Source organism: Eriocheir sinensis, chromosome 19, assembly GCF_024679095.1.
Source record: "Eriocheir sinensis breed Jianghai 21 chromosome 19, ASM2467909v1, whole genome shotgun sequence".
Classification (NCBI taxonomy): domain Eukaryota; kingdom Metazoa; phylum Arthropoda; class Malacostraca; order Decapoda; family Varunidae; genus Eriocheir; species Eriocheir sinensis.
In genome coordinates this window covers 8,919,555-8,945,688 of record NC_066527.1, presented here as the reverse complement: position 1 = coordinate 8,945,688, position 26,134 = coordinate 8,919,555, and the positions used below count along the sequence as shown (strand labels likewise).

Below are 26,134 nucleotides of genomic sequence, written 5' to 3'. Positions count from 1 at the left end.
CGGGTCGGCAGCCAGAAGGGGAGTCCTCCCTGGGGGAATTTGTGGTCTCCCCCCCATGCGGGGACTCCGAGGCTTGTTGTTGGTGCGCCATTTTGAAATTTGAATTTTGGGAAAAGGTGTATATGTTGTGTGAATGTAGTGTGGTGTGGATAAAGAGAGGATCTGTCTTTAGAGAGCATGCTGAACTACTCTCTGGTGTTGGTGAGACAATAGGGAAACGGTTAGTGAGGACATGGGAAGGGTCTTTGGAGGGCTTCAGCTCCCTTCTCACCTCCCATATATACCTCACCGGGAGTGGCTTGCGCCCGTTCGGTAGGTGTCTTCCTACCTACTCCAGCCAATAGATACGTGCCAATCTTGTGCGGATAACAAAGGTTCTTTAAAATCACAGGTGCCTATTCTAAGTTATCCAGTTCCCCAGGAACCATGGGACACTGTAGCGATTGACTTGTTAAGACTGCCACTCACCTCAGAAGGCCACCAGTACCTGCTTGTAGCCACTGATCCCTTTAGTAGGTTCTCGGTACTGGTGCCACTCAAAAATAAATCAGCCAAGATGGTGGCTACGGCGCTAATCGATGAAGTGTTCTGCAAGTTCAACACACCAAAGGTGTTACTGTCGGACAACGGAACGGAATTTAACAACCAAATTCTGCAAGAAATTTGCCGTCAGTTCAAGATCCTAAATGTTATTGTAGCGTATCATTCTGCTTCCAACGGCATGGTGGAGAGACAAAACAGAAAGGTCATCTAACACCTTCGCTCCCTGGTTGGCGATGTTTCTTCCTCCTGGCATAAGTGGATGCCCAAGTAGCGGCATCACTGAATTCTTCCTTACACTCCTCAATCGGAAACACGCCCCATTTCGTTGTATTCGGACAGGACAAGAGGCTTCCGTACTCATTGTTGCCACAAAAAGCGGAGCCCATTTACAATTTTGATGATTATGTAAGACTCAGAGTTGCAGACTTTCAAAACACTGATATACCAGTGCAACAAAATATCACTGAGTCCCAGGATAAAGTGATCACTCAGCAATGGCGGACCGCTAAAGATAAACTAATTAGCCCAGGGGATGTTGTATTTGTTTAGATTCACGAGATTCAAAGCAAATTCGCCCCACCCTTTGAAGGCCCTTACCGAGTTCAACTTGAAAGGGGAAGCAATATTAAAGTACGACACTTAACGTCGTACGAGGTCAAAGTCGTCCACCTCGACCATGTGAAGCGAGTCTTTCGTTCTTTTGATAGCGGTGATGCGCTCCCGGCTCTTCCCCCCGAACAGCGTTCAGCGGGAGAAGCTGATCCTCCTCCCTCAGAGGAATATCGCAAGAAATTCCGTTCTCACGCGAGGGAAAACGCCCCTGCCAAAACCTAGTAGTACTGCTTGTTTCTGACGACGTCTCTAGTCACCTTGTACTTTACCACTTAGATTTCTTTTTTCGCCCGGCTGTTCTTTCTGGTCCAGCGTTTCGTCTCCTTCCTGCCTGGTCCATAGATCACTTATCACTCTTACCTCTTATCACACTAATCACAGCTGGTATATCCGTCCACATACCCTTCAGGTCACGCGGCACTTTCCTAGCCTATACCTTTTCCCATCTTTCCTTACCCTGTCAAAGATTCTCTGTACTCGCTCTATAGTACCAAACCCATCGTCCTGATTTCTGGTGACTTCATGCATATTTCCTTCCCTACATCTCCCGATCTTGATATCTGTCATACATCTCTCTCCTATCTGCACCGCCGCCCGTAGGCTCCCTTCGTTATTGTGCCCGCGATCTTTCTTTTTTTATTTTTACAGCAAAGGAGACAGTTCAAGGGCATAAAAACAATGAAAAAAAAAACGCTACTTACTGCTCCTAAAGAGTACAGAGGAGTGGCCAAAAGAGAGGTCAATTTCGGGAGGAGAGGTGTCCTGATACCATCCTCTTGAAAGAGTTCAAGTCGTAGGCAGGAGGAGCTTACAGATGAAGGAAGATTGTTCCAGAGTTTACCAGCGTGAGGGATGAAAGAGTGAAGATGCTGATTAACTCTTGCATAAGGGGTTTGGACAGTATAGAGATGAGCTTCAGTAGAAAGTCGTGTGTGGCGAGGCCGCGGGAGGGGGGGAGGCATGCAGTTAGCAAGTTCAGAAGAGCAGTCAGCGTGAAAATATCGATAGAAGATAGAGAGAGAGGCAACATCGCGACGGAATTTAAGAGGTAGAAGACTATCAGTAAGAGGAGGAGAGCTGATGAGACGAAGAGCCTTAGACTCCACTCTGTCCAGAAGAGCTGTGTAAGTGGAGCCCCCCCACACGTGAGATGCATACTCCATACGAGGGCGGACAAGGCCCCTGTCTATGTATAGCAACTATGCGGGGGAGAAGAACTGGCGGAGACGATACAGAACGCCCAACCTCGAGGAAACTGATTTAGTGAGAGAGGAGATGTGAAGTTTCCAGTTAAGATTTTGAGTTAAGGATAGACCGAGGATATTTAGTGTTGAAGAAGGTGACAGCTGAGTGTTGTCGAAGAATAAGGGATAGGTGTTTGGAAGATTGTGTCGAGTTGACAGGTGGAGAAATTGAATTTTTGAGGCATTGAAGGACACACGGTTCCTTCTACCCCAATCGGAAATGATAGCAAGGTCTGAGGTTAAGCGTTCTGCAGCCTCCAGTCTGGAGTCATGTACTACCTGTTGGGATGGTCTTCTATTGAAAGAAGTTGAATAATGCAGAGTGGAGTCGTTGGTGTATGAGTGGACATAACAGTTTGTTATGGAAAGAAGATCATTGATGAATAACAGGAAGAGAGTGGGTGATAGGACAGAGCCCTGTGGAACACCATTGTTGATAGGTTTAAGGGAAGAACAATGACCATGTATCACCGCAGAGGTAGAACGGCCGGAAAGGAAACTGGAGATAAAAGAACAGAGAGAGGGACAGAATCCGAAAGAGGGCAGTTTAGAAAGCAAAGACTTGTGCCAGACTCCATCGAAGGCTTTCGATATGTCTAGCACAACAGAGAAAGTTTCACCGAAACGGCTAAGGGAGGATGACCAAGAGTCTGTTAAGAGAGCAAGAAGATCGCCAGTAGAACACCCCTTACGGAACCCATACTGGCGATCAGATAGAAGGTTAGAGGTGGAAAGGTGCTTTTGAATCTTCCGGTTAAGGACTGATTCAAAAGCTTTAGATAGACAGGAAAGTAAAGCTTTAGAGCGGTAGTTTGAGGGATTGGAACGGTCACCCTTCTTAGGCACAGGCTGTACGAAGGCGTGCTTCCAGTAGGAAGGAAAGGTAGATGTTGATAGGCAGAGTGTCAGCACAGAAGCACGGTTTTTAAGGACAATAGGAAGTTGGAAAGTTCCGTTTAGTCGGCGCAACATCTGTGGTCATATGCCGGAGAAAGAGAGAAGAGGAAGGAATTATAGAAGGGAACAGATCCCAGGAGACGGGACACAACCCCCGATTAATACCTGGTACCCATTCACTGCTGGGTGGAAGGACAATAGGAGGCACTCCATCAAGTCCATAAGCCTTCTGAGAGTTGAGGCCAGAGAGGGCAAAGAAAACATCATTAGGAAGAATCTTAATAACAGGCATAAAGGAGTCAGAGGGAGGATGAGTAAAAGGAATATACCCAGAATCGTCCAAGGTGGAGTTCATACAGAAAGTTTGAGCGAAGAGTTCAGCCTTAGAAGCAGATGAGACGGCGGTGCTGCCGTTAGGGTTAAGGAGAGGAGGGAAAGAGGAAGAAGTGAAATTGGAGGAGATATTTTTGGCTAGATGCCAGAAGTCACGGGAAGAATTAGAGAAGCAAGGTTTTGGCATTTTCTATTAATGAAGGAATTTTTGGTAAGTCGGAGAATAGATTTGGCACGATTCCGGGCAGAAATATAAAGATCATGGTTAGCAGGAGTGCAAAGGCTCTGGTACCTTTTGTGAGCTGCCTCTCTATCTTTAATAGCACGAGAACAAGCATGATTAAACCAAGGCTTTTTAGCATGAGGAGTAGAGAAAGAACGTGGAATGTATGCCTCCATTCCAGAGACAATCACCTTTGTGATGCGCTGGGCACACACAGGTTTCTCTCCTGGAAACAGTAACATTCCACGGGAAATCGGAAAAGTACATCCTCAGGTCATTCCACCGAACTGAAGCGAAATGCCAGAAGCATCGCCTCTTCGGTGGGTCCAGAGGGTGTACAGGAGCGATAGGACAGGATACAGAAATAAGATTGTGATCGGAGGAGCCCAACGGAGAGAACAGTTTGACAGAGTAAGCACAAAGGTTAGAAGTAAGGAAGAGGCTTAGTATGTTGGGCCTGTCTCCAAGACGGTCGGGGATACGTGTAGGGAGCTGAACCAAGTGCTCTAGATCGTTGAGAAAAGCAAAGTTGTAGGCTTGTTCACCAGGCTGGTCAGTGAAAGAGGATGAAAGCCAAAGCTGGTGGTGAACATTGAAATCTCCCAAGATGGAGATTTCAGCGGATGGAGATAATAATAATAATAACAATAATAATAATAATAATAGCAGGTTTATTAATGTATGGCAGCCGTTAGGCTGAAAATATACAAATTAAAAATACAATAAACTAATAGTAAATAGGCTACACTAGAGGGAGGGAGAGGGTGGTTTGCGAGAGCTAAAAATAGAGACATAAGGGAGAGGGAGGGTGGTGTGAAGGGGGCACTTAAAGGGTAGCGGCGAGGTGCTAATCTCCACCGCGGCCCTTTGGGTTTGACTGTCACTGGGCATTGTTTATCATCCGCACTATCGCGGGCACTGCGCTACGTTTGTAACGGTCGGTTTGCGGCGCTCTGAAGGGGGTGAGTATGTTGTGGTGTCTGGTGAAGCGGGTGGGGGGAGGGGCGTCGGGTGGCAGGAGGTGGCGGTGGCGATGATGGTGAAGCAGAGAGATGCCGAATTTTCTGAGGGCGTCCTGGTGCCTGTCAGAGAGCCTCGGGAGACTCAGGGTGGTCAGGGCATTGTCGTAGGTGTGGTAGTCAGGGCCTAAAATGACCCTGAATGCCCTCTTTTGAACCCTCTCAAGCTTCTGTTGTTGGGTGAGGGTAAGGGACGATGACCACGCCGGGGAGGCATACATGAGCTTTGACAGTATGAATGATGAGTAAATATTGCACAGCTCAGCAGCCGGTGCCCGCAGCGTCCTGAGTCTACGCAGCATGTACAGCTTGTAGGAGGCTGCTCTGACGGTGTTGGAGACGTGGAGCTTCCAGTTGAGCTGGTAGTCCACAGTGATGCCGAGTAGTTTGGTGGACTGGACAACCTGGAGGTGGTGTGAGTCAATTGACAGCAGCGGAGGTGGCACATCTCTCTTGGACGTGCAAACGTGCATCACCATGGTCTTGGTGTGGTTGATAGTGGCACTGTTGTCCACCGTCCACGCTTGAAGAGGTGCATAGTCTGGATCCCTGTTGTTGACGGGGACGCCCAAGGTGCTGTAGTCAACATATTTCCAGCGATGCGGTGTGTCCATGAGAGAGTCGTTAATGAGCACCAAGAAGCAAAGCGGACCAATTTCAGTGCCTTGCGGGACGCCACACGTCAGCTCAAGAGGAGGGGAGACAGAGCCCTGGGAGCGAACTATTTGCTGGCGGGCGCTGAGGAAATCAGCCAGTCACGATACAATATTAGGGTGAAACCCCAGCTCAATGGCCTTAGTAATGACAACAGTGTGGTCTACAAGGTCAAATGCTTTCCTGAAGCCGACAAAAGCAAGGGCAAGGGAGGTGTATCGTTTGTCCAGGTGGCTGTGTATGAAATCTAGAGATCTGACCAGGCAATGAGTGGTGGAGGAGTGCTTCATGTTGCCAAATTGTTGGATGTCTATGAGGCTATTAATATCATCAAAAGCCCAGTTAAAAATAAAATCTTCACAAATGAGGCTGGGAATGGGCGTGATGGCGATTGGACTTAGGTCATTAAGGGACTGTGGGCTGGAAATTTTGGGGATGGGAGTGACAAAGGAAGTTTTCCAGTCGCTAGGGAAAGTGTTTTGTTCAAGTGAAGCATTTATTATGGAGCAAATGGGGGTGGCAAGTTCAGGGGCAAATTCCTTATAAATTTTGATTGGGAGGTCAGTGGGCGTGGTAGCTCTGTGCGTCCTTAATTTCTTTAATTTATTGAAAACATCAACCTCCTGGACGGAGGGGGGTGTGGAGGGGGATGGTAGGTAGGTGGGGAGGGCGGTGAGATCAAGTTTTGGGAGGCTTTGACAGATACCCGCGAAATGGGTATATATTTATCTCCTCGGCTGTGATACCACTGTCTGTTGTTGGCCTGTTTAAGATGGTGTATTTTTTCAGGATAATAGTTTGCTCTGGCGGTTTTGATCTCCCTGATGACTCTGTTCCTGAGCTGTCTGTAGCGGGCAGAGTCTGTATTGTGGGCCCTGTTTCTCTGCGAGATGAGCCTCTTGACGGTGGGGTTGATCCAGGGGGCGTCAGATGGATGGACTGGGAACGTCTTAATGGGGAAGAAGGTGTGGTAGGCGCTGGTAATAGTGTGTTGGTACTGCTCCCATTTGTGGTTGACGTCTGGCTCATTTGTCACTTCAGTCCAGGGGTGTTGCGTAATCCACTGCCCGAACCGTCTGATTGCCGAGTCAGTCAGGGGCCTGAATGACCTGACGGAGGATGACTGAGGCAGTGAGGTGGTGTGAACCGGTTCCCACAGGACTGACAGGTGGCCGCTACGTCCCATGAGGGGGAGAGGCTGGGGGGGGGTGAGTACTGCTGGCTCAGGTCGGTCATGATGAGGTCGAGAGTAGCTTGTTGGTGGGTGGGGAAATTAACGACCTGGGTGAGATTCAGTTGGTGCATCGTGTCGCTGACGTCTAGGCGATTAAAATCCCCACAGATGAGTGGGTCAAGATGTGCTCCACTTTAGAGTTCATATAGTCAAAGAATTTTACATAGTCAGTAGAGTTAGGTGAGAGATAAACAGCACAGATGTATTTAGTAATATAATGACAATGAAGTCTTAGCCAGATGGTGGAAAATTCAGAAGAGTCAAAGTCGTGGGCACGAGAACAAGTGATGTCGTTGCGCACGTAGACGCAACATCCAGCTTTGGATTGAAATTTAGGATAGAGATAGTAGGACTGAACATAATAGATATTGCTGTCAGTAGCTTCAGAAACCTTTGTTTCGGTGAGGAAGAGAAGGTGAGGTTTAGAGGAGAGATGGTGTTCCACAGAATGAAAATTAGAACGAAGACCGCGAATGTTCCAGAAATTGAGAAGAGAAAGGCTCGAGAAGTTATCAAGGCACCTTTCAGATCGGCAGCCAGAAGGGGAGTCCTCGGGGGAGTTTGTGCCCCCCCCCCCAGGCGGGGACTCCGAGGCACTGTTGTTGAACGCCATTTTGAATATGAATTTTGGAAAAAGGTGTGTGTGTTGTGTGAATGTAGTGTGGTGTGGATAGAAGAGGATCTGTCTTTAAAGAGCATGCTGAACTACTCAATGGTGTAGATGAGACAATAGGGAAACAGTTAGTGAGGTAATGGGAAGGGTCTTTGGAGGGCTTCCACACCCTCCTCACTTCCCCGGGAGTGGCTTGCGCCCGTTCAGTAGGTGTCTTCCTACCTACTCCTACTACCGTGGACCGCACTAAAAAATCCTGCGGTACTTTTTGCGGTACTTATAAAACTATCGAAGACATTTGCAGCGCGGCATGCTCACAGAATTTTTTTTTTTTTTTTTTTACAGTAAATCGGACTCAATCAGTCAAACGGCATCAGTCATCAGAATCAGTGATTAAATCATTCTGACTTTTCAGTTATTGTTCAAAATTAAATACTAAATGAATAATTCAGAGTAAATCTGTTCGTTACTCAACCCAAGGCGGCGCGCCATGACTGCCTCTAACGATGACTGTACAAGCAAGCACTAACATGATCGCTGCTCATGTCCCGTACAATTTTTTTATTTTTTATGCATAACATAGACCATAGTACTTACTATATCTGTTGTTTTTTCTTCAAATTATTGTAACTTCTCTTTCTCTCTCTCTTTTCAATGTAGCCAAGATCAATATTGTTTGATTATAATAATAATAATAATAATAATAATAATAATAATAATAATAATAATTTATTATTAGTATTACTATTATTATTATTATTATTATTATTATTATTATTATTATTATTATTATTATTATTATTATTATTACTATTATTATTATTATTATCATTATTTCCTCGATTCAAATTTCCACGTGGTTACTTCACTGAGGTCTGAGACGCCAGGCTTAGAACTTCCCCACGATGTCTCGCTATTACCAGTTGCAGTTGATGTGTTTTGTCTTAATATGTTTGACAGTTTGAATAATGTTTCACACTGTTCCCGTCATGACTTTCCTATATTAGTAATCTTTCGTTTTCGCTCAAAGGCCGGAGAATTCCTGCCCTTCCTACCCTCCTCCCCTTCCCCTTCACTTCCCCTTATCCTCCCTACCATTTCTCCCTGGCTACTGCAGCTGTTATTCAAAGTCTCACCACCCTTCCTTCCTTCCTTCCGTCCTTCCTTCCTTCCCACCCCCCCACTTCCTCCTCTCTCACATGACGTTGATCTCTCCTCTTCCCCCTTCCCTGTCCCCTCCCTCCTCCTTCGCAAAGTTGCATTCCCTTCGCTCCCCCTCCTCCCCTTCCCGTCCTCTACTCCCCTGCCTCCCCCTTCCTCCTCCCTTACCTCCCTCTCTCCCTCCCCCAGTCCTCCTATATTTTTTTTTTTGTATCTCACAAGTTATTAGTTAACTGAGGATAGGCACTAAAGTTTTTTTTAAATTTTAAATATTGACTAGTGACTACCGCTACCGTAGTTCCGCACACCGCGTACCGCACTGGGAAAGAAAAAAATGGGACCGCACACTACCGAACCACACTACTCCGGAATAAATGCCGTACTACCGCAACCGCACTACTGATTTTTCAGTATATATATATATATATATATATATATATATATATATATATATATATATATATATATATATATATATATATATATATATATATATATATATATATATATATATATATATATATATATATATATCACTAATAAATCAGTTGATGTCAGAACATCACCGTGTTTGGTTCTCCCTCTCCTGAACTAAAAAGTTGGACTGCCTTGAGTAGCACCCGCTACATTGGTAACCTCGGAGTGACGCAAGCTGCTCCCTCGCCTCTTGTCACAATGGATACGCCCTCCACCAACACTCTCGCAGACCCAACCCAGCCGCAGCCACTTACCCTTACCCTTTACCCTTCTGCACCTGCTACATCGACGACATCTTCATATATTCATCACACCAGACCTCTCCTGAGAGACGGACGTGACCTCACCCCGCTGCGCTCCACAGCCTCGCTTCACACCTTGTCAACCCTGTGTTTTCGTTGTGCTCTTGGAATTGCGTTTGCTTTCACGTGCGTTTGTGTGTTCTCGCTTGTGGACTTTGTGTGTTGCCTGTGATTTCCCGACACGTGTTTAGTGTGTGTTCGCTTGTGGTTTCTGCGAGTGTGTCTGCCTGTGGTTGCCTCTGTGATTTATGTTTCCGGTGTTTTTGCGTGTGATCTGGCTGTTTCCGAGTTTTCTGCGTGGGTTTCAGAGTGATTCAAGTGTGTTGTGTTTCCGGTGTTTTTGCGTGTGATTTGGCTGCTTCAGAGCGTACTACGTGGGTTTCAGAGTGTTTTGAGTGTGCTGTTGTGTTTCCGGTGTTTTTGCGTGTGATTTGGCTGTTTTCGAGTGTTCTGCGTGGGTTCCAGAGTGTTTCAAGTGTGTTGTGTTTCCAGTGCTTTTGCGTGTGATTTGGTTGTTTCCCTGTGCTCTACGTGGGTTTCAGAGTGTTTTGAGTGTACTGTTGTGTTTCCGGTGTTTTTGCGAGTGACTTGAGGGTGTTTAATCGTGCTTATGCTTGAGTTTCTGAGTGTTTCGTGTGTTCCGAGTGTGTTGTTGTGTTCCCGAGTGTTTCACGCGTGATTTGGGTGTGTCGACAACTCACCCTTTGAATTCCCTGAGGATTAAATCTGCTCCTCCTCACTACACCCTCTTTAAATCCCCTAGAGGATTAACACTTCCTACACCCCTTTCCCTCACCTCACCTAAGCCCCCCCACCCTCGCTCACCTCACATCCCTTTTGCTCCTCCTCACTACAAATCCCCTAGAGGATTAGCCCTTCCTACTCCTCCCTCACCTCCACATATTTCTAAGCCCTCTCCCCCTCACTCACCTCACATCCTATTTACCCATCCCTCCACCCACCGTACCTCGCCTCTTTCTTAACCCTTCTTGATCTCACACACCTCACTCACCTCACATCCCTTCCTACTCCTCCTCTCTCCCACTTTACCTCCTTTCCCAAACTCCCTCTCACTCACCTCACCTATTTCCCAACCCTCCTTGATCTCACACACCTCACTCACCGCCTCTCTTTCCCCCTCTTTACTCACCTCACATCCCCTCCTACTCCTCCTCTCTCTCACTTTTCCTCCATTACTAAACTACCTCTCACACACCTCACCCCCTTTCCTAATCCCCTTCACTCTGTGTTTTTATCTCTTTCATTTCAGCTAAGATGGCGCCTAAGAAGTGCAGTACTTGTAACGGTAGCTTTTCAGCTCACTTTTTTACAGGGCGTTCTGCTGTCTGTCGACTGTGTCTCTCCAGGCAGCATCTCGAGACAAGACTGCAGGAGCAAGAAGAGAAGATGGAAGAAGGCCAGAATAAAATTATAGAGCTTTCTCTCACCAGGCAGCATCTCGAGACAAGACTGCAGGAGCAAGAAGAGAAGATGGAAGCAGGTCAGAATAAAATAATAGAGCTTTCTGGCACTGTTGCCTCCTTGGAGGAATTCATCCAGGCTAACGTTGCTGTGGTGCCAAACCCTTCTCCAACCGCCCCCTTGCCCTCAGCGGTACCGTCGACACCAGCGGACAACACCACGCAACGGGAAGATGCTAGTGGCACCGCTCATGATGGCTTCACCGTCGTGAATGGAGGAGCCAAACCAGCCAGACAAGCGATTTATACTGTTCATTGCTTCAACAGGTTTGCCATTCTGGAGGAGGAGGACGAGCAGGAGAGCACCTTCCTGGTGGGTGACTCCATGATTCGCCAGCAGGTCGTTGAGTTCTGCGGCAGAGTTCCTCGTCGAAGACGGAACTATTGCTATCCTGGTGCTGGGATCGACGATATAACTGCTGCTCTTGAGGAGATCTCCCCCCAGGCTACTAATGATTCACTGTTTGTTATTCACACAGGTACGAACGACGTCACCACGACCCGGTCTGAGGAACTCCTGGAGAAGTACCGTAGGCTCATCCAGCAGTATAAGTCTAAATCCCCTAACATTTTGATTTCAGGAGTTCTACCACGGACTTGGGCGGAGAGCGACTTTTTCAGTAAGGCCTTCAGCCTAAACAACCGCTTACAGACTCTTTGTAGGGAGCTTGACGTGGAGTTCTTCAACGCATGGGACAATTTCTATGGACAATGTGAGCTCTTCCACAGGGACGGATTGCACCTGTCTCCCATCGGGGCGGCAAGATTCGGAAGGCTCCTCAACGACGCAGTACGTGTCATCCGAGCAAAAAACGAGTCACAGCCACGTCCCTCCACCCCACCCGTGTAAATAGACGCCGTGCATCGCAACAAACCCGTAACCGTGATCCCGCAAGTACCACCACCTCTAATACCAAGCCTCTAGATAACTTAAAAATCCTTCGTTTCAATGCGCGTAGCCTAAGAAACAAGTTTGATGAAGTAAGAGGTCTTGCTCTAACAGAAAATTTTGACATAATTGCTATAACCGAAACATTTATCGACACCACAAATATTGATTTAAGTTCCGAATACAACATAGATGGCTACAGACTCTTCAACAAAGATCGTGTAAACCGTAGAGGCGGTGGCGTCGCCCTTTATGTCAAAAGCTATTTGCAACCCACTGACAAAACACCGGGAAACAGTAACGTTGAACATTTGTGCGTGCGAATAAACATTGCAAAAGTCAATTTAAATATATCTGTCACCTACAGACCTCCCGGGCAATCACTCGATGACGACCTTGAAATGTACAGCGTCTTAAGGCAGTCACTTAATAACAACGATTCACTGATATTAGGAGACTTTAACCTCCCCCAAATCGACTGGGCGACACTGTCAGGTACAGAAGGCGAGTCACATAGAATGATCGAATTTCTAGAAGAAAATTATCTAAGCCAAATGGTTTCTGAACCAACTCGACAAAATAATATACTCGACCTTGTTATAACGACCCAAGATAACCTAGTCAGTAATGTCACGGTAGGAGAACACCTCGGTTCTTGCGATCATAAATTACTGCGCGTCGACATTAGAGCTCAATCATCAGTGACTGAAAATAAAGTAAAGGTGCCCAATTTCAAAAGAGCTAACTTCGTAGAAATCCGACAAAAACTAACAGAAATACAACTATCAGATGACGGCAATGTAGAGGAAGCCTTGCTAAGCTTTAAAAATCACTTACTCACTCAGCAGAACACATTCGTCCCCTTGTGCGAAAAGCGAATTAACACTAATAAAAGCCCACCGTGGTTTAATAGCGAAATTAAACAATCAGTCAATGAGAGAAAATTGTTTTACAGGTTAAAGAAAGAACAAAGCACGCCCGAAAACATTAGACTTTATAATGATGCCAGGCGACGAGTAAAAAGACTAGTAGGTCAGGCAAAGCGTAGATATGAAGAAAATATTGCAGCCAACTGTAAAAATAATCCGAAATCATTCTTCAGTTACATACACAACAGAAAGGCGATCAAAAGTGGTGTTGGACCTTTAACAAAAGCGACGGTGCACTAGTGACTGACAGCCAACACATTGCAAACCTCTTAAACAATTACTTTTCCTCGGTGTTTAATACTAACAGTCTTCCTCTCGCTACCACCAACACCAGCACTACTGTAAATCTCGAGCATGTATTGCCTAATTTTGAAATAACAACCGATGAAGTCCTTAAAGCTCTCCAATCACTTAAAACAAATAAAAGTCCCGGACCCGACAAAGTATATCCTATACTGCTTAAAGAAACAAAGAGCGAAATACTCTCCTCCCTCACAACCGTATTCAATATGTCCTTGCGACAAGGCATCGTCCCTTCGGATTGGAAAAAGGCTAACGTGACACCGATTTTTAAGAAAGGAGACAAAAAAATACCAGGTAACCACCGACCCATTAGTCTAACTTCAATTGTAGGTAAGCTACTCGAAAGCATAATTAGAGACAAAATTGTGAGTTACCTCGAAAGCCACTCATTAATTGGGGATTCACAACATGGCTTCCGTAACAAAAGATCCTGCCTGTCAAACCTACTGACCTTTTATAACGATCTCTTCTCAGTTTATGACGTAACCAAATCACTGGACGTAGTCTATCTTGATTTCCAGAAAGCGTTTGATAAAGTCCCACATCATAAATTACTTTATAAATTAAAGCAAATAGGCATTGACGGTCAAGTAAACCAATGGATCGCGAATTGGTTGAGCAACAGACAACAAAGAGTTGTGATTGACGGATTTAACTCAGAGTGGGCGCCGGTCACTAGTGGCGTCCTTCAGGGCTCGGTTCTTGGCCCAGTGCTCTTCATTATTTACATCAACGACGTGGATGTTGGACTCAATAATCGCATTAGTAAATTTACAGACGACACAAAGATTGGTAACTCGGTTCTCACTGACGAAGACAGGCAAAGCCTCCAAGAGGATTTGCACAAAATTTCAGCTTGGTCGGATAGATGGGAGATGCCCTTTAACGTAGACAAGTGCCAGGTCCTTCAAGTTGGAACAAAAAATAAGAAGTTCGATTACGAAATACGCGGCGTTAAACTCACAAGTGTTCAATGCGTTAAGGACCTGGGGATTAAAATCGCGTCAAACCTCAAATTCTCACAGCAATGCATCGATGCAGCAAATAAAGCGAACAGAATGTTTGGCTTCATTAAAAGAAACTTTCTATTCAAGGATAAAGATGTAATACTTCCGCTCTACAATAGTTTAGTCAGACCCCACTTGGAATATGCGGTACAGTTTTGGTCTCCCCACCATGCAAAGGACATTGCTAAACTAGAAGGTGTTCAGCGTCGAGCAACAAAAATGATCCCTTCCTTGCGCAACAAATCCTACGAAGAAAGGCTTTCCACCCTTAACATGTTCTCTCTTGAGAAACGTCGCCTCCGAGGAAAACTGATCGAATGTTTTAAAATACTTAATGGTTTCACGAATGTAGACAGAACAAAATTGTTTATGATCGATGACACTTTGCGAACGAGGAACAATGGCACAAAACTCAAATGTAGACAAGTAAATTCAGACTGCACCAAATTTTTCTTAACCAACGTTGTAGTGCGAGAATGGAATAAGCTCCCACCATCAGTGGTCCAGTGTAACACGACTGACTCCTTTAAAAACAAGCTCGACCGTCACTTCCTTGAACTTAATATTAACTAGAGTAGAAAAGCAACGTTTTGGAGCCATCTGATTAATGTAAAATCACTTAGGTTTAAGGACAGACCACCTAGTCTGGACCATGTGGTCTGTGTGGTCTTTTTTTTTTATGTAAATCTATGTAAATCAAAAGAAGAACACCTTCGACATCTCTCAGAAGTACTGGGGCGCCTTCAGGAGAATGGCCTGGTGGTACTCTACGACAAGTGTGTGTTCGGCGAAAGAGAGGTGGACTTCTTGGGGCACCATCTCTCTCCTGCAGGCGTTTCACCCCTACCAGACAAGGTGACCGCAATCCGAAGATTCCCCAAGCCCACCACAGTCAAGACCCTCCAGGAATTCGTGGGAATGGTCAACTTTTACCACCGCTTCCTCCCCAGGATCGCTTCCACCATGGCGCCACTATAAGCAGTACTATAGTCTGTTCACTTAAGCTAGATTCCTGGCGCCTAGGCAGGTTGGTAAGCTTGCAGCTGATTGGCTGCTCCGCTCTCCCGCTAACACTAATGTCGGACCATATCTTGCATGCTTGAGTGAGACATATTTTTTTTATTATATGCCATAGCTCAACTCATATACGAGCTAGCCAGTTTTGGTTGACACCATCAGACTCAGCAGTGACTGTAGAATCAAGATTACGATGAGTTGAACTGTATGTTAAAATAACTCTGTATTTTCAATACGTATAGAGTTTTAACTTCATTCTGATCACACTATCGTGTTCACGAGAAATTTTCCTACGTAATGTAATAATATATTTCTGTAGTCAATGAACAACTGTTGAAAACAGTGAGCATAAGTAAAACATGTTATAAACATTTTTTTAACGTCACGGTTCAACTCATCGTAATACCATTTTCTTATTTGTTTTGTCGAGTTTTTAATATACATCTTGATTCTACAGTCACTGCTGAGTCTGATGGTGTCAACCAAAACTGGCTAGCTCTTATATGAGTTGAGCTATGGCATATAATAAAGAAACATGTCTCACTCGAGCATGCAAGATGTGGTCCGACATGAGTGTTAGCGGAAGAGCGGAGCAGCCAATCAGCTGCAAGCTTACCAATCTGCCTAGGCGCCAGGAATCTAGCTTAGGTGAATAGACTATAGCAGGCATACCCAAGAGCCTGACGTGGGGCCCTTCTCAAGCAGACGCTTTCCAGAAAGCGAAAGACGCCCTCGCCGCGGCAGCCCTCCTTGCTTTTCCAGTTCCCGGGAAGCCTCTCATCGTCATCACGAATGCCAGCAACATCGCCATTGGCGCTGTTTTGGAACAAATCACCCACGGCCAGCCACGCCCTGTAAGTTTCTTCAGCCGCAAACTCCTTAAGGCTGAAAGGCACTACTCCATCTTCGACAGAGAACTTCTCGCCGTCCACCAAGCCATCCGCCATTTCCGCCACTTCCTGGAGGGTGCAACCTTCACCATCCAGACCGAGCATATGCCCTTGGTTCACGCCTTTACTAGACAGACGGACGCCTGGTCCACACGACAGCGCCGACACCTCTCAGCCATCCCCGAGTTCAACTGCACCTTCAGACACATGCCAGGCAGGAAGAACCCCGTAGCCGACGCCCTCTCCAGAGTCGAGGTAGACACAGTTCAACTGGGATTCGACTGCAACCTCCTTGCCAAGGAGCAGCAACGGGACTCCGAGACGACAGCGGCGAGAACATCGCTCACAGCCCTTAAGTGGAAGGACGTTCCACTGGGTGATTCCGGCACCACCATCCTCTGCGACATCAGCACCGGGCGACCACGCCCATGGATACCAGCATCCCTTCGCCGTCACGTTTTTGACCTCTTCCACGACCTGTCACATCCTTCACGACGAGCGACGACACGACTACTAACACAAAAGTTCGTGTGGCACGGCATCTCCCGCGACGCGGAGAACTGGGTTCGGTCCTGCTCTTCCTGCCAGAAATCCAAAGTCCACCGACACACCGAGACGGGCCCTGGATCCTTTAACCAACCTCAGAGACGGTTCGCCCACATCCACGTGGACGTCGTGGGTCCCCTTCCTCAGTCAGCAGGACACCGTTATCTTTTCACCATCGTGGACCGCTCTACCAGATGGCCTGAAGCCGTCCCAATGCCCGACGCCACTTCAGCCTCCTGCATCGCGGCCCTGCTCTCCGGGTTGATCGCCAGATTCGGCATTCCAGGGCATATCATATCTGACCGCGGCACCGCCTTCACGTCGCAGTTATGGACGTCCTTGGGACAGCTGTTGGGCACAGCAGTCCACCACACTACAGCCTACAACCCTGAAGCTAATGGCATGGTGGAGCGATTTCATAGGACCCTCAAGGCGGCCCTAATGTCACGATGCAACAGCTCAACATGGTCCTCACAGCTACCCTGGGTCCTTCTCGGCCTTCGTACTACCCCAAAGGAGGACCTCGACGTCCGAAATGGTCTTTGGAGACCCCCTCGTTGTACCCGGCGAATTCTTCCCTGACGCCCCTGCGAGCAACGACATCAACCGCCTCAAGAGCATCGTCGAGAAATTCGCCCCGTGCAAACAAACATACAAGACTCTAGATCACCGTTACGTCCCCCGAGATCTACATTCATCAAAGCTTGTATTTCTTCGCACCGACGCCCACACACCACCCCTCACCCCTCCTTACTCTGGCCCCTACGAAGTCATCCAAAGAAAGAAGAAAGCTTTCCTGATTCGTATAAAGGGCAGCGACGACTGGGTCTCCATCGACCGACTCAAGCCAGCATACCTTCGTGACGACGACTCCCCCCTCCTGTACGACTCTCCAGGGCGGGCCGTCCCCTCTCACGCCCAACGGGACGTTTTTGTTGAGGGGGGAGTATTGTAGCGGGCTTTGCTACAAACCCAGTCACGACGCGAGGGACGCGGAGTCTATGCGCTAGATCCATGCTGATCCTGTAGCACCCTGTAAATAGCTGTATATATATCTCACTAATAAATCAGTTGTTGTCAGAACATCACCGTGTTTGGTTCTCCTTCTCCTGGACTAAGAAGTTGGACTGCCTGGAGTAGCAACCGCTACAATATACATACATACATACATACGTACATATATATATATATATATATATATATATATATATATATATATATATATATATATATATATATATATATATAAATTCAAACATACATACATACATACATATATAAGTACAGACATATATGTAGATAAGATAGATTGATAGTAGATAGATAGATTGAAAGTGATATAAATAAATAGAGATAGATAGATAGATAGATACAGAGATGGACAGATAGATAGGTAGACAGATAGATAGGTAGACAGATAGATAGGTAGACAGATAGATAGGTAGGTAGATGAAGATGCCTACACATGCATATGAAGCACCTTCCTGTTTTGAGATTTTATGATTAGTCAGAGGTGGTTGAATTCAGAGGATGAGTCCATCGACGACGGCACAATTATTGTTACCCCGGAGCGGAATTAATGACATCACGGCTGCCCTTGACATGGTCCCCTCCGAGGCTTCTAATGACTCCCTCTCTGTTTTGCATGAGGGTAGGAATGCACTGTTTCGTGGAGGAGTGTTCCAAATCCAGCTGCTCCAACAGGGGCCAGGTACTGTGTTCGTAGAAATGGTCCCAGAATTGAAGAAAAAAAAAAAAAAAAAAAAAAAAACGTCGAGTGCCTATCCATCACACAATATTGCCAACGATGTCGGCTACAAACGTATTCTATAACAGTTCCTTCAGGCTTTCTAACCGTCTCAGGACTCTGCAGTACACTCGACTTTTTTCTTTGCTTTCCTTTTTTTTTTTTTTTACTCCATGGAACATTTCTACGATCAGAGTAGTCTTATTTTTTTTACAGTAAAGGAAACAGTTCTTTAGCAAAAAAAAAAAAGCCCATAAATCACTGCTCCTATAAAAAGAGTCGAGAGGTGGCCAAAGAGAGGTCAGTTTCGGGAGGATAGGTGTCCTGATGTGCTTCCTCGTAGGCAGGAGGAAATGCAGATGATGGAAGGTTGCTCCAGAGTTTACCAGCGTGAAAGATGAAAGAGTGAAGATGCTGGTTATCTCTTGCATAAGGGGTTTGGACAGTATAGGGATGAGCTAGAGTAGAAAGTCGAGTGCAGCGGGGCCGCGGGAGGGTGGAGGCATGCAGTTAGCAATTTCAGAATAGCAGTCAGCTTGAAAATATCGATAGAAGATAGAAAGAGATGCAACATGGCGGCGGAATTTAAGAGGTAGAAGACTGTCAGTAAGGGGAGAGGAGTTGATGAGACGAAGAGCCTTTGACTCAACTCTGTCCTAAAGAACTGTATGTGTGGAGCCCCCCAACCCGTATGATGCATACTCCATACGAGGACGGATAAGGCCCCTGTATATGGATAGCAACTGTGCGGGGGAAAAGAACTGGCGGAGACGGTACAGAACGCCAAACCTCGAGGAAGCTGTTTAAGTGAGAGAAGAGATGTGAAGTTTCCAGTTAAGATTTTGAGTCAAGGATAGACCGAGGATGTTCAATGTAGAAGAAAGTGATAGCTGAGTGTTGTCGAAGAATAAGGAATAGATGATTGGAAAATTATGTCGAGTTGATAGGTGGAGAAATTGAGTTTTAGAGGCATTGAAGGACACAAGGTTCCTTCTGCCCCAATCATAAATGATAGCTAGGTCTGAGATTAAGGTGACTGCATAGCACGAGATACCAAAAATAGTTTCCCGAAGTCGATTTCTAGATTCTGGCATGTAGAGGTAGCTGCAGGGCGCAGGCATCAGCTATGTCAGGCGTATGTTTATTCTTTATATGGCGCGTATTTAAATGCCCCGTCAGGGATTTAAATGGATCAGCTGAATGGGAGTGTTGCCATATCATGTAGTGAAGATTTTGGTTTCATTTTTTTCATATTTTTTCTTACTTTATGCAAAACCAAACTCCTTCTGGTTGAAATACGATATGTTGGGCTTGTGTGTGGCAGAAAGGATCATAGCCAGGAAGAGCGCGTCGCGGCGTCAGTCCAGTCAGTCCAGTAAAAAAAAAAAATAAAAAAAAACGCACGTATCAAACCACCCCTTGTGTCGTGTGGAAAAGTTTGAACCTTATAGGACAAAGTATGGAGCTCTATTTTAATGTGCATATAGTTTATTATATGGTATGGCAACATTACCCATTATTTCAACAGGCGCCACAGAAAAACGTTCTGCATACTTGAATTAAAAATGCGGTATCTTTTTTATAATTATCAACCATTTTTATCTGTTCATTGTTTTGGAAACTACATTAAAAGCGCTATAAAAATTATTAAGTAACAAATTTTGTGAAGTGGATTGTTAAAGAAGTAAATCCTAACGAAAGTTTGAGGACCGTTTTCTCGAAATTACTTTTTTGGTTGGTTTTGATGCTTCTACGAGTCACTACATTTTTTAACCAATTTTGAATCTGCTAAGTTTATTTTGAAGAGTATGATATACAGAGATTTCAATCTGGCAAATGAATTATATTTAAAAAAATAAGATTTACCTGAAATTAAATTCAAATTTCCATTTTATATTTTTTTATTATTGTTTACATTGTTAAATGTTATCAATATTCTATAGTTCAGCCAGCAATTTTGATAGGTATGGAAATCTTCTTTAAAATGAGCTTTTGAAATATACAATACAAGTAAAATTAGACGAGTAGTAAAAGCTTTAACTTTTTTTAATAAAAAAAAAATGAAATGGCTTGATTTTTTGTCTGAAGCATGTTTATGATAGTCTCAACAAAGTGTTATAGCTTCATGAAAATTGAACCATTCTTTTTATATGATGACCTTGATGCTATGCAGTAACCTTAAGCGTTCTACAGCACCCAGTCTTGTAATTCCTGTTGAGAGGGTCTTCTGCTGAAAGAAGTTGAATAATGCAAAGTAGAGTCTTCGGCGTATGAATGGATAGGACAATTTGTTTTCGAAAGATCATTGATGAATAAAAGGAAGAGAGTGGGTGACAGTACAGAGTCCTGTGGAACTCCACTGTCCACTGTTTAGGGGAAGAACAGTGACCGTCTACCACAGTAGAGATAGAACGGCCGGAAAGGAAACTGGAGATAAAGGTACAGATAAAGGGATAGAATCCGTAGGAGGGTAGTTTAGAAAGCAAAGAGCTGTGCCAGACTCTATCGAAAGTTTTCGATCTGTCTAGCGCAAATGAGAAAGTTTCACAGAAACGGTTAAGAAAGGATGACCAGGGTCTGGTACCTTTTGTGAGCTGCCTCTCTATCTTTGATAGCACGAGAACAAGCGTGATTGAACCAAGGCTTTATAGCATGGGAGGTGGAGAAAGTACGTGGAATGTGTGCCTCCATTCCAGAGACAATCACCTCAGTGATGCGCTGGGCACACACAGAGAGGTATCTCTCCTGAAAGCAGTAATCATTCCACAGGAAATCGGAAAAGTACATCCTAAGGTCGTCCCACCGAGCGGAAGCAAAATGCCCGAAGCTTCGCCTCTTGGGTGGGTCCAGAGGCTGTACAGGAGCGATAGGACAGAATACTGAAATAAGGTTGTGATCGGAGAAGCCCAACGGAGAGAACAGTTCAATAGAATAAGCTGAAGGATTAGTGGTTAGGAAGAGGTCTAGAATGTTGGCGTGTCTCCAAGGCGGTCGGAAATACGTGTAACGTGTAGGGTACTGATCCAACTGCTCTAGATCATTGTAGAGAGCTAAGCTGTAGGCTTGTTCACCATGCTGGTCAATGAAAGAGGATGAAAGCCAAAGCTGGTGGTGAACATTGAAATCTCCTAGGATGGAATTTTCAGCGAAGGGAGAGTGAGTCAAGATGTGCTCCACATTGGAATTCAAGTAGTCAAAGAATTTTATATAGTGGTAGAATTAGGTGAGAGATAAACCGCACAGATGTATTTAGTCATAGAGTGACAATGAAGTCTTAACCAGATGGTGGAAAATTCAGAAGAGTCAAGGTCGTGGGCACGAGAGCAAGTGATGTCGTAGCGCACGTAGGCGCAACATCCAGCTTTGGAATGAAACTTAGGATAGAGATAGTTGGAGGGAACAGAGTAGAGATTGCTGTCAGCAGCCTCAGAAGCCTGTATTTCGGTGAGGAAGAGAAGGTGAGGTTTAGTGGAGGAGAGATGGTGTTCCACAGAAGGGAAATTAGAACGAAGACCGCGAATGTTGCAGAAGTTGATGAAGTAGAAGTTAGAAGAGTTATCAAGACACCTCTCGGGTCGGGAGCCAAAAGGGGAGAACTCCCTGAGGGAATCTGTGGTCCCCCACCCAGGCGGGGACTCCAAGGCTACGTTATATTTCGCCATTTTGAATATGAATTTTTGGGGGAAATGGTGTGTATGTAGCGTGTAAGTAGTGTGGCGTGGAAAAAAGAGGATGTGTCTTTAGAAAGCATGCTGAACTACTCTCTGGTATTGATGAGACAATAAGGAAACAGAAAGTGTGGACACGGGAAGGGTCTTTGGACGGATTGCAGCACCCTCCTCGTTTCCCGTATATACCTCACCGGGAGTGGCTTATGCCCGTTTCGGTAAGTGTCTTCCTACCTACTCCCCTTGTTGCAAAGGGACAGTCTACACCTGGCCTCTGCTGAAGCAGCTAGATTTGGTAGACTGCTTCACTAAACAATGCGCGATACTCGATAAAAAAAAACTTTTCCCGACTGCGTCTCCCCACCCCCTCCACGTGAAGGAAACAAAAAGCGAGGTAATCAGTGCTTTCACATCCTTATTTAATGTGTCCTTGCTAAACAGCATAGTCCCTACAATTTGGAAGATGGCTAACGTTGCAACGATTTTTAAGAAAGGAGACAGAAAAGATACCGGGTAATTACAGGCCAATCCGTCTAACCTCAGTTGTAGATAAGATACTCGAGTGCATAATTAGAAGCAAAATTATGAGTCAACTTGAAAGTGATTTCATAATTAAGGATTCACAACACGGCTTCCGAAACAAGGGATCTTCTGTGTCTAACCTCTTGACCTCTCATAACGACCTTTTCTCAGTTTACGACGTAAATACGTCACCAGACATAGTTTATCTGTATTTTCAAAAAGTATTTGATAAAGTTTCACACCATAATTTACTTTCCAAAATCAAACAACTGAGTATTGAAGATAAAGTACACAAATGGAAAGCATCCAGGCGGAACAACACACAGACTAGTGGTGTCCCTCAGGGCTCATTTTTGGTTCGGTACAGTTCATAATTTACATCAAAGACATCGACGTCGAGCATAACTTCATTACAAGACTGATGAGTGATGACACAAAGATTGGACACTCGGACTTCTAAGGTCAAGACAGGGAAAACCTTCAAAATTTTATTTAGAATTTCAACTTGGTCTAACAGATGGTAAATGCCCTTTAACTTTGTAAAGTTTCTAATTCTTCAAGTTGGAACAAAAAATAGCTTTAATGCTGAAATAAGTGGTGTGAAACTGAATCATACACTATATTAAGGACCGACGTGTTAAAGTCGCGTCAAACTTCAAATTCTCACAACAATGCAGCATATTAGGCGAACAGAACGTTAGGCTTCATTAAAAGAAATTTATCATTTAAAAAACAAAATCTAATATTGCCACTATGCAACAGTTTAGTGAGACCTCACTTAGAATATTCGTTACATTTTTGGTCTACACACCATGCGAAGGACATTACTAATCAAGGGAACCTTGACCGCATTTTGTAAGGTTTATGAAATTGTTAACATGGATGATTTATAATTAGTATTACTAGCTATGATACCTACTTACATGTGTAGAAATTGTAGGACGATATATGAAGAAGAGAGAAAAAAAATTATATAAATTTCACTTATTTTTATACAAATTTTAACTCAATCATCTCATCATTATTTAAAAATTATCAGTGACAAAATTAATTATTGCTAAATGGATTTTATGCCTACTTTTACCCAAAAAAATGTTTTTGTAGTATGGGAAAATATTATATCTATGTATGACTATCCACGCACCTTAGAAAATTTGTATTTATGTATATGATTTTTTTTTTTATATATATATATCATAAGTTAAAACCAAGGCATAAACTATGCAGGCAATGGAAAGACAAGCACAATGCAAATAAAAAATGAAGTCAATATCACAAAAACGAACGATGTAGTGTAGCATCAGAAAGCCCCTGAAGCATACGCCAAGTCCCTGAGAATTCTGCTGTTCCACTGTTTCCTCCTGTAGGGTGTGTCCATTGCTGCATCTCTTGCACTTATAGGAACACTTGGGGCAGCACCAGTCGAGGTAGAAGGGGCAGGGGCAGTAGTGGTTGTGGTTGGCGAGGGGGACAGACCCACGAGTGAGGGTTGAGCACGTGGGCTTCCGGCCGCTTGCCTTGCCGCAACGAAGGCTCTGGAAGCTTTCCTAGCATGCTCACGTCGCAGAAGTATGTGTTTATTCAGTCTAGGCATGCTGTCGTAGTCTTCAGAGAAGATAACAACACAATTCAGCTTGTTGATGCCTGTATATGCGACGTCTGGCAGCAGCGCATGCGGCGTGCAGTCCCCCCGCTGGACTTGACCGGTCTTGACTATAGTCTGTTCAGAGCAAGAAGTCGGTTCAGGGTGGAGCTGGTATCGTCGTTTACCTCTACCCATGCTGCCAAATCAGCCTTCGTACATGCGTCTCTCTCTTATTTCCCATCCATGTGCTATTTGAAAGCGATATTTTATATATTCTGTATATAGTAAAGGAAGCTACTTAGTACAATGAGTGTCGATGTTTAGGATTATAACAAGGATTTGTATAAATTCTATGACATGTGGCAGAGATTTTTCCCCATAATGCCACGTTGTGGTGTTGGTAGTGGTAGTGGTGGTGGTGGTCGGTGTGTCCCCCAAGGTCCCTTCCCCGGGTCGAGAGAGAGAGAGAGAGAGAGAGAGAGGGAGAGAGAGAGAGAGATAAACAGGTGGGTTGTAGGTGGGTAGGCCGGGAGAGAGTGCTAATCTGATGATTGGCGGTCGAACTGGCAGAGCTGCACTCATGGGAATTCTGGAATCTGCCACACCTTGAACCGACTTCATGCTCCGAACAGACTATAGTCGGTCATTGTCTCCCACCCACTTGCCTCTTCACTTCCGTTTCCACTCATGGATGGATGCCAGATATATCCAGGTAAGTATTTTCAAAAATCCCGCAAAAATTCAAGGAAAAATATTACGGAAAATGAAAAAGCACATGGAGTATCTGAGAGCGTAATTTAAATGCCAGAATGTAAACAAACCACGCCCCCGGCCCTTTAAAGGTATAAAATACATACTTTCGGCCTCAAACTTTGGAAGATTGTTGCCGAAGCATTGGTCGACTTTTTGGTGTGCATAACTCATTTTTGCTTTTGACTCGGATTTTCACTCAAAATGTGGTCAACCTTCCCTTAAACGTTCTGCATCCAACAAACAAACAACAAAAATGATATCTTCATTGCGAAAAAAATATATTATGACAAAAGACTCATTCCTTAGCAAGTTCTCGCTTAAGAGACCCTAACTTCGTTGGAAACTGATCGAATGTTTAAAGGTATTTAAGGACATTACGAATGAGGGAAAATTCATATTGTTTATGAAAACGACGCTACGCGAACGAGAATTATTGGCTCAAAAACTTATATGTAAACAACTAAACTCAGTCTCCATCAAATTTTTTTTTCACCAACGTTTTAGCACAAGAATAGAATAAACTTCCACCTTAAGTGATTCTGTATCAAATTGTTGATTCATTCAAAAACTATCTTCACCGTCACTTCCTCCATCTGAATGTTCGCTAGAGCAAAACTACAAACTTCTGATGCCCATTTAATGAATTTTCTTTTAAATTTAAGGACAGACCACCTAATCTAAACCGTATGGTCTGTGTGGTCTGAACATCTATGTAAATCTCTCTCTCTCTCTCTCTCTCTCTCTCTCTCTCTCTCTCTCTCTCTCTCTCTCTCTCTCTCTCTCTCTCACACACACACACACACACACACACACACACACACAGAAACACACACACACACACACACACACACACACACACACACACACACACACACACAAACACACACTATTAGAGCTTAGCTCGGGCCCTGTTGACTACAAATAGGTAAAATACACACACACACACACACACACACACACACACACACACACACACAAAGACACAAAAACACGAGCACACACACACACACACACACACACACACACACACACACACACACACGACACACACAAAGACACAAAAACACGAGCACACACACACACACACACACACACACACACACACACACACACACAGTCCAAAAATGCATTGAGTGAGTCATCTTGAACTTTGCTTTCCCGTTCGTGTTCAGACTAACGGAAAGTCGTTATGGCCGTGCAAGGGTTCGCCTTGTACCGCGCCTCAACACGCTGACCTGAGCCTCAACTTTTCCTGGAACCGTTTCAAATAAACTGCAAGAGTTACCGTCTCCTTGCCCAACCTTACAGATGCTTCGTTTTCACCCCGCGAGCGGACAAGAAGGTCAGGCAAACCGATGACGAAAGCAAAGCAGTCACAACTATGCATCTAACATTCAGATTCTGTAGCTTGTTCAAACCGCTTGCCTCACTCCCACCTCCCCCTCCCTCCACCTCCTCCATACCCGCCGCCGCTGCTGGGGTACA

The 26,134-nt window shown here is 44.9% G+C and overlaps 1 protein-coding gene across 1 annotated transcript in view; it reads right to left on the bottom strand.

Moving 5' to 3' along the window:
• Positions 1–25,853, bottom strand: part of LOC127000662 (uncharacterized) — a 146,036-nt gene extending 120,183 nt beyond the window's left edge. Inside the window, exon 1 of the mRNA XM_050864643.1 lies at positions 25,828–25,853. The gene's annotated coding sequence lies outside the window, so the exon portion shown is untranslated. The remainder of the gene's footprint in view (positions 1–25,827) is intronic.
• Positions 25,854–26,134: the final 281 nt, after the last annotated feature.